The sequence below is a fragment of the Emydura macquarii genome, unplaced genomic scaffold (assembly GCF_026122565.2).
Source record: "Emydura macquarii macquarii isolate MOO-44397 ecotype Brisbane River unplaced genomic scaffold, CSIRO-AGI_Emac_v2 contig_312, whole genome shotgun sequence".
Taxonomy (NCBI): domain Eukaryota; kingdom Metazoa; phylum Chordata; order Testudines; family Chelidae; genus Emydura; species Emydura macquarii.
The window spans coordinates 2623884-2638077 of NW_027130449.1; the positions used below are offsets into that span (position 1 = coordinate 2623884).

At 43.5% G+C, this 14194-nt stretch overlaps 1 protein-coding gene and 1 long non-coding RNA gene across 2 annotated transcripts in view; both read right to left on the reverse strand.

Annotated features, from left to right (window-relative positions):
• The window catches only part of KIRREL3 (kirre like nephrin family adhesion molecule 3), a 236664-nt gene that overhangs the window by 176058 nt on the left and 46412 nt on the right, over window positions 1-14194 (reverse strand). The gene's annotated exons all lie outside the window — the stretch shown is intronic.
• Window positions 12497-14086, reverse strand: LOC137163431 (uncharacterized). Its single transcript, XR_010922718.1, has 2 exons — window positions 13978-14086; window positions 12497-13308 (listed from the first exon to the last, which is right to left on the reverse strand). It is a non-coding gene; the product is annotated as an uncharacterized lncRNA (long non-coding RNA).

A 14194-nucleotide genomic window follows, 5' to 3' on the forward strand; every position in this document is an offset into this window, starting at 1 on the left:
CCAATTTGCCTGGTACTGAAATTAGGCTTACCAGCCTGTAATTGCCAGGATCGCCTCTGGAGCCTTTCTTAAAAATTGGCATTACATTAGCTATCCTCCAAACATCTGGTACAGAGGCTAATTTAGATGATAGACTACACACCACATATAGCTGTTCTTCAGCTTCATATTTGAGTTTCTTCAGAACGGTTGGGTGAATGCCACCTGGTCTTGGTGACTTATTGCTGTTTAACTTATCAATTTGTTCCCAAACATCCTCTACTGACACCTGAATCTGGGATCGTTCCTCAGATCTCTCACCTAAAAAGAATGGTTCAGGTGTGGGAATCTCCCTCACATCCACGACAGTAAAGACGGATGCAAAGAATTCATTTAGCTTCTCTGCAACTGCCTTGTTTTCCTTGAGTGCTCCTTTAGCATCTCGATTATCCAGTGGTCCCACTGAATATTTGGCAGGCTTCCTGCTTCCGATGTACTTTAAATGCTTTTTGCTCTTAGTTGTGTCTTCTTCTAGTTGCTCTTCAAAAATTTTTTGGCCTGCCTAATTATACTTTTACACTTGACTTGCCAGAGTTTATGCTCCTTTTTATTTTCCTGAGTAGAATTTGACTTCCAATTTTTAAAGGATGCCTTTTTGCCTCTAACCACTTCTTTTAGTCTGTTGGTTATTTGGACCTCTTCCTGTTTATTTTTAATTTGGGTATACCTATAATTTGAGCCTCGATTATGGTGTTTTTAAAAAGTTTCCATGCAGCTTGCAGGCATTTCACTCTTGTGACTGTTCCTTTTAATTGACATTTAATTAGCCTCCTCATGTTTGTGTAGTTCCCCCTTTTTAAGTTAAATGCTTCTGTGGTGGGTTTCTTTGGTATTTTCCCTTCTACACGGATGTAAAGTTAAATTACAGTTATTATTGAGCAGTTCAGCTATATTCACCTCTTTGACCAGAAACTCTGCGCCACTTATTATTCAGTCAAGAATTGCCTCTCCCCTTGTGGGTTCTAGGATTAGTTGCTCCAAGAAACAGTCATTAGTCATTTCTAGAAATTTTGTCTCCACATCCCATCCTTAAATAACATGTCAACATGTCAATATGGGGATAGTTGAATCCCCCTGTTATTACTGAGTTTTCTATTTTCGCAGCCTCTCTAATCTCCCTGGGCATTTCACTATCACCGTCACCATCCTGGTCAGGTGGTTGGTAGGATATTCCTACTGTTGTACTCCTATTATTCAAGCATGGAATTTCTATCCATAGGGATTCTATGGTACAGTTTGATGCATTCAAGATTTTTACTATATTTGACTTTATACTTCCTTTCACATACAGTGCTGCCCTCCCACCAGCACGACCTACTCTGTCAATCTTGTATATTTTGTACCTTGGTATTACAGTGTCCCATTGACCATTATTGTTCCACCAAGTTCCTGTGATGCCAATTATAACAATATCCTCATTTAATACCAGGCACTCAGGTTCATCCATCTTAGTATTTAGTATGTTAGTATTGTCTTGCATTTGTATACAAAGACTTATAAAATATGTCAATATTTAGTTGTCTGACTTCATGCAAGGTAATTGAATGGGACTCTTTTTCTTTTGATTGTTTCACTTCAGTTCCTACCTGTCCTTTATCAATGTCTATCCTCGAGGATATAGAGTATCCCCTTTAATAAATCCTCCCCTAAGGGATGTGTCTGTCTGTAAAGCAGTTTTTAAACTAAGAGGAGGGGGAAAGCCAAGTTGCAAAACTGTAGTTCAAACTTTTTAATTTTACAGACTAGAAATCTGGTTTATCCATTTTGGTTTAGATGAGGCCTAACCTTCCTGTGTAGGCTCCTCCTGTAGAGGCTCCTCCATCTTCAAAAGCTTCCCCACTTCCTAATAAACCTAAATCCCTCCTCCGAACACCATCCTCTCATCCACTGAGACCCTGCAGTTCTGCCTGTCTAACTGCCCCTGCACAGGAATTGGAAGCATACAGAGAATGCTTCCACGGAGGTTCTGGAGTTTAATCTCTTACATAATAGACTAAATTTGGCCTCCAGGACCTCTCTTTTACCTTTCCCTATGGCATTTGTTCCTATATGAACCACAACCACTGGTTCCTTCCCAGCACTGCACATAACTCTGTCTAGATGTCTCAAGAGGCCCACAATCTCTGCTCGTGGCAGGCAATTATCCATGAGGGTCTCCCAGTCATAATAAACCCAACTATCTATATTTCTAATAGTCGAATCCCCCATTACTGTTGCCTGTCTCTTCCTAATAACTGAGGTCCTTCCTCTGTAGAGGTATCTTCAGTGCGAGAGGAAACTATGACATCATCTGGAAGGAGGGTCCCAACTATGGGATTGTTTCCCTCCACTCCAGCTTTGCACTTGTCTTTATTGAATTTCACCTCATTGAATTGAGACCAATTCTCCATTTTGTCCAGGTCATTTTGAATTCTAATCCTGTCTAACAAAGTGTGGCAACCCCTCCCGACTCTGTGTCATCTGCAAATGTTATAAGCATACTCTCCACTCCATTAGGCAAGGCATGAATGAATATATTGAATAGTATCAGATCCAGGACTGACCTCTGTGGGACCCCACTAGATACATCCTACCAGTCTGACCAGTTATCAGCAAGCCACTGATAATTACTCTTTGAGTAGGGTCTTTCAACCAGTTTTGCACCGATCTTATAGTAATTTCATCTAGATAACATTTCCCTAGTTTCCTTATAAGAATGTCATGTGGGACTGTGTCAAAAGCCTTACTAAACTCAAGATATATCATGCCTACTGCTTGCTCCTACCCAGTAGGTCAGAAATCTTGTCAAAGAAGGAAGTTAGATTGGTTGGTCATGATTTTTTCTTGACAAATCCATGTTGGCTACACCTACAACCTTATTATCCTCTGGGTGATTACAAAATGATTGTGTAATCATTTGTTCCAGTATCTTTCCAGGTATCGAAGTTAAGATGACTGGTCTATGATTCTGTGGTCCTCTTTTTAAAGACAGATATTATATTTGCCCTTCTCCTTTCTATCCCACAACAGAGTTTGAAAATTTTCCAAAAGGCATTGTGCTGGAGGGTGGCTCATGGCACACTAGGACACCTACCTATGGTGAGTATGCACAGCACTGACACAAGCAATCAAGTATGCACACGCTCATGTGATATATTTACTGTATGCTGACATAAGTTAGGTCAACCAAAGTTTGTAGTGTAGACATGGCCTCAGAGCCACACTAGTTCTCAGCCTGCCTTTCTAGAAAGTTTCTCTCTCTCTCTCTCTCTCAAAGACTTGGGGGATATGATAGCATTTCAACATGAAGCTTGTAGTCTGCCAATCATTGCTGAGCTGCTCTGGCTAATTATTTTTATTCTAAGGGAGCCGTACGGCACGCAGGAGGTGCAGAAAATGGGACATTCTCTCTCTTTCTCATTGCCTCTGTCTCCAGCGTGGGCTAATGATGCCTGTAAATTACAGCTGTGTGTCAGGGGATCAGCATCACTAATGAGGTTGTGTGTCAGAGAGTTTGTGATTTCTGATAGAATGTACAACTTTTTTGATTCTTCCTCCCACTCCCTGCTCCCTTGGGAATTTTGGGATATTTTTCCCCTGGAATTATTATGATTTCTTTCACCACCACCCCATTATTTTCATGCTAAGGAGGGTGAAGTGGCAGCGTGGCAAGTGTGACATGAGGAAGGAACAGTGCTGTTGAATGCATGTTGGAGGCATGGCCTAGTGGGAGATTTTGTATCCCTAAAAACAGTCTCTCTCGTTAGTGGATGGATTGCAGCAAAGGTCTGGCAAGCAGATTAGAAAGTGGTCTAGATGGTTTAGAGCAGGAGTTCTTAACCTGTGCCATAGCCTGACCCTCTATAACAGAACAAAGGTTCTAGTGCCCTCTCATCTATCCATACAGCAAGGGATGATGGCCAGGACCCAGTGAAACCCATTTGGGACCTTATACCCCATGCTCCCCATCTTGAGAATCCACAGTTCAGCGGTCTGGTAATAGATTATAGAGCTCTCCACCTCTGGGCTGCTAGCTCTAAACTGGTGGGCAGTAATTTTCTTTTGATGACCAGGATCAGCCTATATGAAATGAGATCCTTTCTGATCTAAGTGTCCATTACGTAACCTAAGCTAAGACAGAGTACATCTTTGTCCCGCGTTAGTGGCTAGATTTTGTGTAGAGGTTGATGAGTTGGCTATCTTCTCTGAATTAACAGATCTGAATTAACAGAATTATCTGTTAATAATCTGAATTAACAGATCTGAATTAACAGAGCCCAAACACTAGAAGTAAAACACTAAATCCGTAAATCTCTAAACTCAGTCTAACCACTAGCGGGAGACTGTTGCTGTGCTCATCTCCCTCAGATCCAAGCACCTTCTAAAACCATATAAATCCAACTGGTACACTTGGGAATTCAAGCCTTTGTGGGAATGGAAGTCTACTTTTCCACATGGAAGGATTCTTGGCAAAAATGCTGGCGAGCCAATCCAGTGATGCAATGAGAAAAACACCATTGTCTTGTCCGACCAGTCATAAAGGAAACAGCACAGTTTCAATTCTGAATATTGCCAACCCCTCGTAGAGTAAAGAATGCCAACAATGATATTTTGATCCATTCAAACAAGAAATAAGATCAAGAAAATTGCAGTTGACTCAATGCTATGCCACAGGCAAAAAATGAAGCTAAATCTGTCAAATAATTTATTGCTAATTGTTCACTTTTTTAATAATTATTCTTTTCTGCTGAAATTGCCAAATATTAAACATTTCAGGCAGCTCTAAAAGTGACTGTAGAAACAGATTGTGGAACTTAGAGATGCAATAAACTGCTCAGAGCCTTCTTCTCCATCACTTTGCCATCTCCCGAATCAGAGCAGGACTGTTTGCAAGAGTATTCACCATTGCTTTGTTTGATCTAGTTTTAAATGAGTCAAGTAATGGGGACTCCACCACTTCCCTTAGAAAACTGTCCCACAGCCTCACAGCAACTCTTGGTAGAGCAATTTCCACCTGGGAACCTCCAAGCACTTTTGAAAGGGGGTCACTAGCATTGTCTCTATTTAACCAGAGGGGAAAGGGTAATCACAGAGACATGGAGTGACTCATCCTAGGTCACCCAGTGAATGTCAGTAGCAGAGTTGAGAATAGAATCTAGGAGCCCTGACTTTCAATCCCACACCCTTGACATTGCACCCTGAAAGATCTCCCCATTATGAAATATTTCCCAATACTCATCCTCCATTTCCTTTTTCTCAATCTTCTACTATTACTCCGAGCCATTCCTCCTACATAATTCCTCTTCCCTCTGATTGTTTACACCCTTCACATATTTGTAGATGATGCTCCAATTCCTCCTTCCTAGCCAGGCAGTCACATTGCAGAATAGCTGATGGCTGCACTGGATGTATGCAGCCATGGATTCACTATACTAGCTCAGCCCGTCCCCCACCAGCGTCTCAGACACTGCATGATTCACAACAAACAGGTTATTCTGAGCCTAGTGCCTGAGCCGTGGCTTTTTTAATGCAGGTCTAGGTCTAGTGAGGGGAGAAGCACAACTCAGCGAGTCAAAGAACTAACTGAAAAAAACATGCCTCCCCCAGTTTCTTCCAGGAAAGAAAATTCCTAGGAATTCTTCTAGCGTTTTAAATTCTTTGCCTGACAACACACACACACACAGAGCACCTTTAAACAGGCCCACCAAAAGCCCTGGGATTCATTCCTTTACTGTAAATGGCTCTGTCAGTAACATCAGTGTCATGATTGTCTATTTCTGATGGAGATAATTTTCACCAATGCAAGTGAGAGGACACCAGAATTGTGTGGAATCTTGGCATTGACACGCCTGAGGCCCCTTGACAGGAGAGAGATCTGAGGTGTGGCACTTTACACGGAGTCTTTTCACAACCGCGCAGGATTATTTAGCAGTTATGGATATCTCCGCTAGAGCTGGCATGAATGGCTTGCTCAGAGTGTCCCTTCTATCTCACCTTATGAATTCATCTACCTAGCACCTAGAAACGACAGTGATCGGTGCTATGGGAAGAGGATGGATAAATGTTAACGTGTGTGACAGCTGCCATTTTGGCCAACACACCAGGGATGTACGAATGAGTCTCTACATCTAGAGCTGAGACTCAGATCCTCTGTGGATCAAGAACACAGGGGGACGTGTAACACATACTAATGTTTTTACATGCACACACGCACAGTTATATACTTTTTTATATCATGGGCTGTGAATGAGCTCAGTCCCTACTCCAGCCCAAATACAGTAGGTTACATAGACCTCACGTCGTGTCCAGACTCAACCCCTGCTGGGTTTTGGAATTACTGGTTACTCAATAGCACAACATATCCCTCAGCCTGAGTTTTCCGGACACACCAGCAGTCACTACTCTGGATCTCGAAGCTGCCCTGAATCTCAGCTCTCGGTGCCATAGCGGCATCTCTCTGTAAGGCCTCAGAGAAATCTGTCTGCTCAGAATGGTGCAGAATTCCTTTGAGTGCGACACGATATTGTGAGTCGCCACCCCCACACAAGTCAATAATCGAGCCGCCACCATCACACAAGTCAATAATTGGCTCAAAATTATTCCTGTCCTCGGCCAACTCAGACTTAACCATGAGCTCAGTTCCTGATGGAAAGTGCCCAACGCAACTATTGGGTACTCAGCTTTTCCTCCATTCTAGGTACCAAGCCAGTCTGTAGGGAAGCGGTCAAACATCTATGAATTTGTTGGGAGTGCCAGGCTCCATGTTTATTGTAAAGAAACCAGGATTGAATACACTGATTTCTCTGCCCTTCTGTTCTCTACTCACCCTGGCTTGCTGAATGATACACCTTATAGAGCAATGAAGAAAGCAATTAAGCCTGACAATGCACCATGAAGACCTACTGGGGACCCTAACTGGGAACAGGGTGTTGAGCAATGCTGAGAGGTCAGAGCAGTGGCAGAAAGAACAGGAATGCATGATGAAAACGTGACTTATTACAATGGCAGAAGGATTAAGCTGTCGCCAACTTGTGCTTATTTACTCTAGCTCAGTTAACTCTTTAATATCTGCCAAATGCAATGTGCTACTGCGAGAGCCAGATGAAAAATGGGAAACTGATTTGATAAAAATATTTAAAGTTGTTTCTGTATTGCAGGCTTTGAATCGCAGGATCTGTTTCACACCAATTTTCTGGCAACACTTTTATTGTTTTAGAAATTCAGATTGAAATAGTTTTCATTCACCAAAATTCATATGTACGGATTGAAAACTGTGTTTTTTTGAGAAATGAAAAATTCTGACAATGATTTCTACAAAAACGTCAATAACAAAAGGTCACCAAGCCAGATAACAGTGATAATTTGCCGCTGATTTCAGTGAGACTACATGAGGAGTAAAGCTCTATTCAATGTAAGTAGACATAATGCAATGTGACTCTATGCAAGTACAATATATTTCTACTATTACTCGATATCAACTCCAATATGTCCCTTTTCCTGCAAGGGGCTGCCTCGCACACGCAAGGAGCTGATCCTGGAATTACCATCTGCTTTCAACAACTACTACACAGGATAAGCCAGTCCTTTGAAAGATGGTTAACATCCCTTCTGGTTTTGGGATTTTGGCTCCTGGTCTTTTAAGTTATTCCACATTAGTCAGGCAAAACTTCGAGCAGAAGGGAGTGGGGAATGGTCTTGTTAGAGGGATAGACAGATCAATCGATGGATTGATTGGTCAATAGATAGATGAGCTCCTCTGGCATCAGACAGAGAAGTAGATACAGACGGGGAAAGCAGAAGAGGAAAAATCCCCTCTAAATGTGAAGGAAAGAAAAGCAAGAGAACAAATCAAGAAAGAAAAAGATCAGTGAGGAAAAGTGGGAAATAGGAAATGCAAAAGGCAAAGAGGACTGAAAACAAGACAGCCGGAGGTTTCTCTGTGGCAGACGGCTTAGCTGTCATGGGGATTTGGCTGTTTCTGGCAACAAAAAACGGGAACGTTTCTACAGTTTTGAGCAGGATAGGGAGACACCTTCCCTCTGAAGTTACAGGGCACTCTGGTTTGGCTGTGAAAGATTGACAGATGTGATTTTTATGAGAAAGGGAAACCTGTCAACTGTGATTTGCAGCCCTCTTGGACGTCTGCCCCTTTCACTGGTCTTGCCAGGGGTCTGCCGGCTGAGAAAGAAACTGGGATGTGGGGCACAGCAAAAGCTGCATTGGGGTAAATAAGTGACCAGGTCACCTCACTGCTGCTTTAACCATTTTGATGCCACTGTAAATTTATTCTTTCCAAGAGGTTCATACTCATAACAGAGATTCATTTCAAAGGCATTTCAGTCTGGTGCTTGGTATGGGTCATTATTAACCCATCTAGCTGTTCCTTTTGCAGGGATGCCTTTGTGTAGGCTCCACTCTGATTCACCCCTATTTAGAACAGATGTCATTCTGGCCCCATTGAAGTCAATGTGGAGTTTTGCCACTGACTTCAATAGGGCCAGGATTTCAGCCAGTGTATCCGGATGAGAGATCTGTGGTACTCAGTGATCACTCACTGCTTACGGTTCTTGTAAGTGATCTGCTTTGTTCTGTGTCCAATTCCAACTGGTTGTGTGTAACAACAAGAGCTTCACCAAGTCCCGTCCAGCCTCTCGGTCTGGGATGCTCAGCCGCCAATATTAATTTTAGCTTGGCGAGAAGATGTGGTATTGGGACTCAGCATCCCAGAAAGAGTGTCTGGATGAGGTGCTATGAATCTTAGTCCTTAAGGTACAGTCCCAATAACCCCAGGTCTGCTAAGATTAGTCTCATTTAAGTCTTACTTGACTGTTGTGGAATCACTTAAAGTACCAGTTCAGAAGAGCTGGTTCATTTCTATTATCCCCTCCCCCCCCCCTTTTTTTTTCCTCCACTGGAAAAGGGGAAGGAAAGGAAAAAAAGAAGAGAAATAAGGTAAAGACAAAAACCCTACAACCGAAAAGTCTTCAGTTGTTTATTAAAAAGAGAAAAAAACAAAAAATTTTGACCAAAACAAACATTTTCTGCAAAAATTTTCATTTCAGTCAAAAAGTTTTGGGTTTTTTTCCTTGGACGCAAAAATGTCTTGGCAAAAATAATGTACAAGGCAGCCAGATAAATGCCATTATCTGTTCCATCTGCCTAATGCATTTGTGATACCTAGTGGCCACTTAGTCTAATCCTAGGGGACTAGTACTACCGACCCTGGACACCCGGCATAGAGACTTGACCAGTCATTTGGTAGTGAAATCTGTTTTGTTAGTTTGTTTTACATGCACTCTAGGTACTAAATGCAGGGTTGTTCAGGAAGGTTAGGCTGCACACACAGGTTTGTTATTGTAGGGTTGCATATTAATAAACTGCTAATAAAGATTGTGTGAACTTTGGGAAAACAAACCTTAAAAGATGGTACATCAAACTGCGTTCTTGTCTAGTTGACACATCATATATGAGCCACTTGCACAGTCACCAATAAACCCCAGATCTCAGTGCCTTTGTGCTCTAACCATTAGACATCACTGCCCGTCCTTAACTCTCTTTGCAGACCATTGCATGAGAGCCCTTTCTCTCCTGGGGAGGTGATTTTCTTTGGGCACCAAGAAGTGCAAGTTGGTGTCGGCGTGAAAACTAGTATAAAATCTCCACATTGCACCTCATCATGTTAATTCTAGCTCCATAGTGGGAAATTTCTTCCTAGCCCTGCACTGGTGCTCGATTTGTACCCTGACACATGAGCATTGATTGCACTTCTGTTATCCTAACCTGCTGTGATTGTAGATGTTACTGGGTGAAATTCCCTCCTGTGTAAAGTGTGAACGCAAGACCTGTGCACTATTGAAGTGTTAAATAGGAATTAAGTGGTGCCTAAACCTTGAGCTGGCCCTTTGCAGCCAGAGTCTTTAAGAGGTTAATTGAAGCTAAGGATGAACAGAATGAGGGGGTTTATGAAGGCTCAGGACAGAATAAGGGTGTGGATACTGTCCTGTAGCTTTGTGACTCTGGATCTTAACAGCTGATGAGTTAGCTGAGGAAAGCCAATGAGGGAGCTGACTGGGAGTGAAAGGTGAACGTTGATTAGTCTAACTAAACAAGGGTGAATCAAAGCTGAGAAAGATTCGCCATCGCTTCTGTAGCTCTTGTCCAGTAAACCAAGGCAACCAGTAGAAAGTATTCAGAATAAACCCAGAGGCAACATTGTTGGAGAAAAGAAAGAGAAATGGATGGGGAAAAGTGCTAGTTTTAATTTAGTCTAGTTAATTTTAGCCTAATTTGATCACAACTTTCTTCTGTAAATATCAGCCTTTCTTTAATAAGTCAGAATTTTCCACAGAGGCTGCAATTGCAATCTAATCACCCAGTGTATCATAAAAGACTTTGGCTGTTAATTGTTAGGAGGAACCAGAGCTATTCTGTGTGTCAGGTATGGGATTGCAAAGAGAGATCATTATAACCGGATGTAATTAGTAATTATAACCAATCTCGCCTAGAAATTGTTTTTAGTTAAATATTCCCATAGTTCTTCTAATAGTCTTTTAGCGCCATTGTCATGAGCAGGCTAGATTGTGTAGTGGGGCCGTGATGTGTCTCATTAAGGGGCTTGTGTCTGCAGGGCTACAGCTCAGGTCTTCAAATGCCACTCGTGCAAGTCCTATTTACTATCACTGGGTTTTCAGGTTTCACTAGCTCTCAACGCCTGATCCAAAGGCCAGTGAAGACCATGGAAAGATGTCCCTGACTTCAGTGGGCTTTGGCTCAGATTTATACCACGCTAGCCACATGCACTGTAAGCAGCATGACACAAGGGAGTCCCTCCCAACGCAAGCAGAGTAAGGGCCTTGTGGAGGAGAGCAGGGAAGTCAGACCATGCCCAGGGGGTCGTGGAGGAGGGCACGATTGGGACTGTGGGAGTAGCCAGAGAGCGGGAGGAAGAGGCTGGGAACCTGGATGGAACAGAGGTGGAGTGGTGCAGGGGCAGAGCACTCCATGAGCTACATATGCCTTTTAAAAAACATTGTTCTGGGAAGGGCTGGTGGCATTGATGCGAACTGCGCTCACACGGCCTTCGGAACCCAACCTGTCTCAAACACATGCCCACGATCCAGAGGCAGAAGGGCACAAATGAGGGGACGGTTAGGGAGCGAGGCAGCAGGGGCCAGGGACCAGTTGACAGAAGGTCCTTTGCATCCAAACTATTCTGAGCATCTTTTCTATGGGCCTTTCTGCAGCGCACGAAGCTCTTGGTGACGTCAATGAGGCTGAATCAGGGAGGAGGAGGAGGAGTTTGGACACACGGCTCAATCTTCACTGCTCACGCAAACCTGACATCTCAGTTGGACAGGGCAGATCAGCTGGCCTATTGCTCTACACAGATTTTATTTTTTTTTAGCACTGTCTTTGAAACTAACCAGCAAGATATTGACAAGCGCATGAGAGTTCAGACAAGAGCAAGAAAATATTATCAGGAGGCTGCAGGAATTGACTGAGGAGGAAAGATGAAAAAGAGCTAAATTCAGCTAGCCTGGCTAAGGGGAGGTTTGGGAGGACAGGATAACAGCCTGCAAGCAGCTGAAGGATGGCAGCACCAAAGCAGAGGAATTGTTTAGTGTGAAACAGGCCAAGCAAGGTGAAGCTAAGAAAGGGGAGAATTTAAGATGAGCATGACTGACTTTGAGTTGGATCAGGCTGTGAAGTTGTCTCTCCAGGGAAATGGTGGAGAACCTATCCCTTGGAATATTTAAAACAGGACAAAAAACCAGGATATGAACATGATGGAATAATCACGCACCAGCTAGAGAATGAACTAGATGGCCTAAAAAGCTCTCTTCCCTCTCTGATTTCTAGGTTCTAGCAATGGGGACCATCCCACCAGGTCCTTACAGCACCCTACTTTCAGCTGGATACACCCACATTCTTCTTTCATCTAAACTTCCACTGTTGCTTGTTGCCAATCACATTATTTCTCTGCAGAGAGTGAACCTGATGTTCCCATGGGTGTCACAGACACGTCTCAGCAGGTTACAGTCTAGTCAGGCAAATCCTACGAGTTGGTGCAGGTGACCGTATAGTCTACCACAGGGAGCGTCTGCAGAGAGTGACTGAGGAGAGAGATGGAGAGGGTACAGAGCTGAGCAGGATGAACGAGCACAGGGAAAGCGGGTGCATGAGAGAGTAAGGTTTGAATGCTCCGTTAGAGAGAGGGCAAGGAGTCATGCAGCCAGAGCTGCTGCAAACGTCAGCTGTCTTCATTGTGATCTACTGTGCAGTTTGGAGTGGCCTCAGCGCCAGTGATGGCTAAAGCACGCCCAGGAGCATGGGTGGCCAGGAAGAGAGGTACCCAGTGAGTTCAAAGGGGCTGGAGGGGGAAGGTGGCTGTACTGCAGAGCACAGAGACAGGGAGCGTGACCAGTCACGCACCAGCAGCAAAATAACACGATAACGGCTTTGAAAACTGTACGAAGGATCATTTCACCTACCATCCTAGCCACCTCTGAGGGGAAACACAGCAGCTGCTCCACAGTACAGGGCAATACTAGACAACAGTTTAGGAATAAAAAGTGAAGAAGCCGCACAAGGCATTTTTACCAGGCGAAGGCACTTCCTTGTCCTGGACTTTGGTCAGGGCATAGGTTTAACATCGGGACTGTTTCAGGAAGTTCTGTATGGTCTTTGGCTATCACAAGGGGTCGGGACCTCAACTTTATTACTGATTTGCCTCCAGCAGCCTAGCGCCCATCTATACATGGACACAGCCAACTCAGGGAAGAGCGCCCTCAACTGACACCCCACCATTGCTCTCTGCAGCACCATAGAGGCCTCTTATCCACGTACCAACATAGCCTCGAGTGTCAACGTTTCTGTCTTGTGATGGGGACTAAGCAGCAGTATCCGATGGCATGGAAGCAGAATCGCTTCAGTCCCGGTTCTCTTAGCAGTGGCTGGGAAGCCCTGTCTTGGATGATCATCCTGGGAAGGGTCTTCCTGAAGTACATCCATACCTCCTTGTGGTGTAAATGTTTCTTGTGCAAGTGTGCAAGAAAGAGGCTCGGTTACTCTTGTGATGAGATCCAATACAAGAACATGTATAGACAGACACATGCCACGTTCCCGTTGTACAAATGTTGTCCCCCTCCAGTGGTGAGACCATGTAGAAAGGCTTATGAGTCTGCTGCTTCCTCCAAGTTGAACGGCCTGGGTCTTTCAGCTCAAGCAATAAAGACATGGTTTTTTTATTCAGAGGTCCAGGGGGCAGTCTTCACAGAGACGCGTGGGTCACTGCAATTGGGAAGAAAGGTTTAACTGCACACTGCTACAAAGTGCTCAGTGAGATGGGGTCTCCATGCAGATGAGCAAGCTGAGTCCTGCCAAATTCGTTTCAGTTGTGGCCTGAATTTAAATGCACTTGCTCAACGTGAAGCAAAGCCCAGTGCATTATCACTGCAGCTTCCCCATCTCCAATGAGGGCCTCTACCACATAGATAGTGCCATATTTAACACCCTCCAGTTCAAGGCCCCTTCAAGGTAAAGTGATTCAATTAAAGCCTGGTTCATAGAGAGTGCTAAAAACCAGGGGAGAAAAAAAAATCCTCTTGAGGATAATTTTCTTCTATGGATTTATAAGACCAGTGGCTGGAGAATCACTTTCTAGTTTTTGTGCTGTGTCTCCAGTCAATAAATAAGAGGGAAATAAAGGATTTTAGAGAAAATAGAATGCAGTCAAAAGGTAAATTGTGGTCTTAAAAGCCCCTAAGAGACTGTCACAGACTCTGAAATGTTTCCTAGTTTGAGATTATTTCTTCCTGACTACATGGTTTCCGTTCCCCAATTTGCATCTCTGGGAGGTAATCTTTAAAACAGATTTCCCCCCGGTTGCATTTCATCGGCAGAGAAACTAAACAGGCTGTTGCATTACAGTAATAACATCAACATTTCAACCACCTTTACCTTAATTATTTCTCTGTCTTGCCAATGGAACCAGTTAAATAAGATTTATTGTGGTGGGATGAGAAGGCTCAAGTTTGTGCGTGCATGTTGAAGATAATCTGGAAAAGCTGATTTCCCTTTTGTTGTGTGTCATCGGCATTACAAAAATATAAAAGGTTCAGGACATTTAAGCAATAATAATGTCAGCATTTCACCTGTCTCTTCTTTAATTAATTCT